Below are 6,000 nucleotides of genomic sequence, written 5' to 3' on the forward strand. Positions count from 1 at the left end.
AACATAATAAAGGCCATGTGTGAGAAACCCACAGCCAACATTTTCTCAATGGTGAGAAACTGAAACCATATCCTCTAAGATCAGGAACAAGACAAGGTCATCCACTCTCACCACTATTATTCAACATAGTTTTGGAAGTTTTAGCCACAGCAATCAGAGAAGAAAAAGAAATAAAAGTAATCCAAATCAGAAAAAAAGAAGTAAAGCTGTCACTGTTTGCAGATAACATGATACTATATACAGAGAGTCCTAAAGATGCTACCAGAAAACTACTAGAGCTAATCAATGAATTTGGTAAAGTAGCAGGATACAAAATTAATGCACAGAAATCTCTTGCATTCCTATACACTAATGATGAAAAATCTGAAAGAGAAATTAAGGAAACACTCCCATTTACCACTGCAACAAAAAGAATAAAATACCTAGGAATAAACCTACCTAAGGAGACAAAAGACCTGTATGCAGAGAACTATAAGAAACTGATGAAAGAAATTAAAGATGGTGCAAACAGATGGCGAGATATACCATGTTCCTGGATTGGAAGAATCAACGTTGTGAAAATGACTATACAACCCAAAGCAATCTACAGATTCAATGCAATCCCTATCAAACTACCAGTCGGATTTTTCACAGAACTAGAAAAAAAAAATTTCACAGTGTGTATGGAAAAACAAAAGACCCCGAATAGCCAAAGCAATCTTGATAAAAAAAACAGAGCTGGAGCAATCAGGCTCCTGGACTTCAGGCTATACTACAAAGCTACAGTAATCAAGACAGTATGGTACTGGCACAAAAACAGAAATATAGATCAATGGAACAGGATAGAAAGCCCAGAGATAAACCCACACACATATGGTCACATTATTTTTGATAAAGGAGGCAAGCATATACAATGGAGAAAAGACAGCCTCTCAATAAGTGGTGCTGGGAAAACGGGACAGCTACATGTAAAAGAATGAAATTAGAACACTCCCTAACACCATACACAAAAATAAACTCAAAATGGATTAAAGACCTAAATGTAAGGCCAGACACTATCAAACTCTTAGAGGAAAACATAGGCAGAACACTCTATGACATAAATCACAGCAAGATCCTTTTTGACCCACCTCCTAGAGAAATGGAAATAAAAACAAAAATAAACAAATGGGACCTAATGAAACTTAAAAGCTTTTGCACAGCAAAGGAAACCATAAACAAGACCAAAAGACAACCCTCAGAATGGGAGAAAACATTTGCAAATGAAGCAACTGACAAAGGATTAATCTCCAAAATTTACAAGCCACTCATGCTGCTCAGTATCATAAAACAAACAACCCAACCCAAAAATGGGCAGAAGACCTAAATAGACATTTCTCCAAGGAAGATATACAGATTTCCAACAAACACATGAAAGGATGCTCAACATCATTAATCATTAGAGAAATGCAAATCAAAACTACAATGAGGTATTACCTCACACTGGTCAGAATGGCCATCATCAAAAAATCTACAAACAGTAAATGCTGGAGAAGGTGTGGAGAAAAAGGACCCCTCTTGCTCTGTTGGTGGGAATGTAAATTGATACAGCCACTATGGAGAACAGTATGGAGGTTCCTTAAAAAACTAAAAATAGAACCACCATACGACCCAGCAATCCCACTACTGGGCATATACCCTGAGAAAACCATAATTCAAAAAGGGTCATGTACCACATGTTCATTACAGCTCTATTTACAATAGCCAGGACATGGAAGCAACCTAAATGTCCATTGACAGATGAATGGATAAAGAAGATGTGGCACATATATACAGTGGAATATTACTCAGCCATAAAAGGAAATGAAATTGAGTTATTTGTCGTGAGGTGCATGGACCTAGAGTCTGTCATACAGAGTGAAGTAAGTCAGAAAGAGAGAAACAAATACTGTTTGCTAACACATATATATGGAATCTAAAAAAAAAAAGGTTCTGAAGAACCTAGGGGCAGGACAGGAATAAAGACGCAGACGTAGAGAATGGACTTGAGGACATGGGGAGGGGGAAGGGTAAGCTGGAACGAAGTGAGAGAGTGGCATGGACATATATACACTACCAAATGTAAAATAGCTAGTGGGAAGCAGCCGCATAGCACAAGGAGATCAGCTCGGTGCTTTGTGACCACCTAGAGGGGTGGGATAGGGAGGGTGGGAGGGAGACGCAAGAAGGAGGAGATATGGGGATATATGTATATGTATAGCTGATTTGCTTTGTTATAACGCAGAAACTAACACACCATTGTAAAACAATATACTCCAATAAAGATGTTAAAAAAAAAAGAAGACTCTTCAAAGAACCAAAGGCTCAAGAGAGACTTCCCTGCTTGTCCAGTGGTTAAGACTCCACGTTTCCATTGCACGGGGCACGGGGTTGATCCCTGGTTGGGAAACTAAGATCCTGCATGCTGTGCGTCATGGCCAAAAAACAAAACAAAACAAAACAACCCCCCCCAAAAAACCCCCAAAGGCTCCAAGTGGGCAGAGGGCAGGATTTGGGTGGAAGCAACCTTCCCCCACCCTTTCCTCTTCATATGGAGCTGCAGCAGTTGTTTCCCAGGGAGGGTTCTGGAGAGGTGTCAGGTAGAAGGTGTGTTCTGTGGTCAAGCACCTGTGGGAACTGGGCTGAGCGCATCAGCAGACTTTCCCAAACCCTGCAGTCATGAGCATCACGAGGGATGACGGTCTCCGTGAAATGTAGCAGGAGAGACTCAGAGAGAGGCATGGGACAAATGGGCTCATGGTGACTGAGAGATGAGTATGTACTATGGGATGGAATAGGTTCCACATATGGAACTAAGCACTGCAAGTAATGTGAAAAAGTCAGGCTTGCTCCACATTGGGTAACACCACTAGTGATAATCAATCCACATAATGTAAATGTAGGTTGAGTTCAGGATTTGATAGATTATAAGCTCTTTGAGGATAGGTATTTATTTCAATAGCTCTGGAGCTGGACTTAGTTCTTAATAGACCACAGTAAATATATGTTGAAGTAAATTGAATTTTGGATTGCTTTTGGAACCAGCAGGAGGCAGAGATAAGTGCTACAGTCAGTAGGAATCAGTGTCCTATGAGGAATGTAGGAGGGAAGAGTGTTAAAACAACGGGGAGGCCTGCATCCTGGAGACATCTTTCTGGGTTCAGTAGCAGGAAAACAGGCAAAGGCTCAGACAGAGTGCCTGCAGGTTGGTTCCCACGGCAAACCTCCCTGGGCTCATTCTCCTCTGAATCACTGAAACATAGACTCAAAGGAGCAAAGACAGCTGGGTTTCCAGAGTCACATAGTGACTAACACTGAACTCCATCACCTTCTGTACCTGTAACAGTCGAGAAAACCTTGAGGGAAAAAAAAGCCAGGTCTTTCTTTGACTGTTGTTTATTGTCTTGGGAGAATCTGGCTCATGGAAGCAGCTGTGGGGAGGAACATACAGGAAGTCACGTGCAGTGCCCTGGGTATTGCTCAGGTGTCTGAAGCCCATCATCAGCTTAGCCCTTGTGTGGTACTTCTGGCAGAAACAGGGCCTTCGTGGCTCCTGCTCTGCCCTCAACCCCTGGGAAGTTCTCCCACCTGGGGCTGTGGGGGGAAGGGAGCAGGTGGGAGCAGAGTAAGTGCTCAGGGAGAGTGACTTTAATGCCAAGCACTTCTACAAGGTGCTTGTTCATGTCCAACTTTTGAGTGGTTGGTCAGTCTGGTCCCAAGAGAAGCAAGGGAGAGGGCAGGACTATTCTGGGTAATGGATGGTAATGTGTTCAGTTTTGCTGTTGTATAGATCAAGGTGATTCCAGCTATGGTGTGATAGAGACTGGCTCCATTTTTGATGTTTGACTGCTGACAGCTTTCAAGCCTCATCAGGCTGCCTTCCCCTTCCTCCCACATCTGGGCAAGCCGATAAGAAAGTCTTCATGCTCCCTCACTCAACACCAGAGGAAAGTTCCAGCCACACAAAACCTGGCTTGTTTGTGAGCCCTCCCTAGTCCCATCCACTAACCACAATAAAAGCCCAAGCCAGTCACCCCTCTTCCCTCTCTCAAGCCATCTTTAGACCTGATTGGGAACCTGCCCTGCTTTCCCCTGAAAGACTCATTCTGTGAGTAATAGATCTCTTCATGCCCTCTTGTGCATGTGTGGCATCATCAGTCTCAACATCCAAACCAAATTTTGGGTTGGGGGTTGGTCTGGCTCTCACGCCAGGGCAACCAAAACATATGGTAGCAGATGAACCCTGAATACAATAGAAGTCTATTTCGGGTTCATGTCCTAGTTCATTGCAGGAGTTCCTGGTCAGACAGGCTTCCATGAGCTCATTCAGAGACCCAGGCTCCTTCTATCTTGTGGCTCCTCCCATCTTGTGGCTCCTCCACCTATTCCAGGTCTTTAGAATTCTCTCCATTCAGTCAACAGATGGGAGAAGAACAGGGAGAGTCACATGATAGGTTTTCAAAGGGGTCAGGCTTGGAACTGGTACACATCACTTCCCAACTTTCCTTTGCTTAGAACTCAGTCATAAAGCCACACCCACCCACACGGAACATTGGGAAATGTAGTCTAGGTGGGTTTTGGTGAATGTGTAGCAGTCCCCACCACAGATATGTTGGCTATGAATATCAATTGGTCATTGAGGTGAAATATTTAAAAGGGAGTAAGATAGAGGGGTCGGAGGAGAAAGTTCTGGGCTAGAGCTATGCATTTATAAGTCTAATTTCTAGGCAATGAAAGGGAAAAGGGAAAGAAAAGGAAAAAGAGGATAATTCTATTCATAATTTCCTTTTTGTTTGATTTTCATCTTTGAGGATTGCCTCCTAAAACCTCACTAGCAGTGAGGGGTGTTGACAGGGGGAGAAAAAAAGCAGGAAGATGTGAAATGCCACCCCTTGAAATTAGAGCCAGCAGCTTGTCTACACACACACGCGCGTTCACACACACACACACACACACACATATACACACATCACGCACACTTTTTTTCTTTTTTTTTTTTAAATGATCTAGCCTCTCCAGTCTCCTGCCCTTCTAAGCCTCCAATGAGAAGAAAAAGGAAGTAGCAGGCTAATTGGAGAAAAGGGTGAAGGAATGGCAGACTTAGTAAAGGAGAGGGGAAATCAGTCTGCTATTTTAAGGCTTAGAATGTCTTTCCATAAGTCATTATGGTCTCCTTGCCAGTTAATCTCATTTCAAATGAAGTTGAAAGGTAATCTGATAGGTTTCATTTTCTCCACAAATAATTCATCAATTCAGATGAACTCAGAACCATGACATAGCATGTAGGAGGATTTCAAGGTCTGATAAGGTGATAATTACCAGGACTGTGCTGGAACTGACAGCTGTTATTGGAATGATCTACTTTTTATTGAAATTCTTTGTATGATTAGAAAAGAAGATGCCTAAATCAAATTAATCTGCAGCAGTTGGCAGACCCATATTGCTCCAGTGCAGACCAACAGAGCTGTGTGTGGATGTGTGTAGAGAGGGCAGAGTCTGTGCCTGATTTAGAACTTCACAGGCAGAAGACTCTCACGTCTAGCCAATGACAGGAGCTGTTCAGATATGCAGAGCCGAATGGTATGTTCAGTTCCAGAATCCTGGAGAAACCTGAGAAAGGGAATCAGACACATTTATCAGCCCAAGCCAGTTCCTTTGTAGTAGCTCCTGCCTTGCTCAGGCTGGCGATGTATTGCTGCATTAACAGGTTACATCAATTCTACAATCTCCTCTCCCACTCCCCTGCCCCCAGATGGATGGCAGAAAGTGAAGATGGAACATAATTGTTTGTCTGGTGGACCAGAAGGAAAGATTATGTCTTCTGTAAGCACTAAATCATTGCTTTAATGTAAGTATACTTAAGCTGATGGAATATCTTCTTCAACCTTGAAATACATGTAAGCTTATGAAATAAACTCATAAGGTTCAAGATAACCATAACAGTGAATGGATAGATAGAGTGCATATATTAGAAGATCAGTACTTGCAAATTAATTATCTATT

This window comes from Balaenoptera acutorostrata, chromosome 1 (genome assembly GCF_949987535.1).
Source record: "Balaenoptera acutorostrata chromosome 1, mBalAcu1.1, whole genome shotgun sequence".
In the NCBI taxonomy this organism is placed as follows: domain Eukaryota; kingdom Metazoa; phylum Chordata; class Mammalia; order Artiodactyla; family Balaenopteridae; genus Balaenoptera; species Balaenoptera acutorostrata.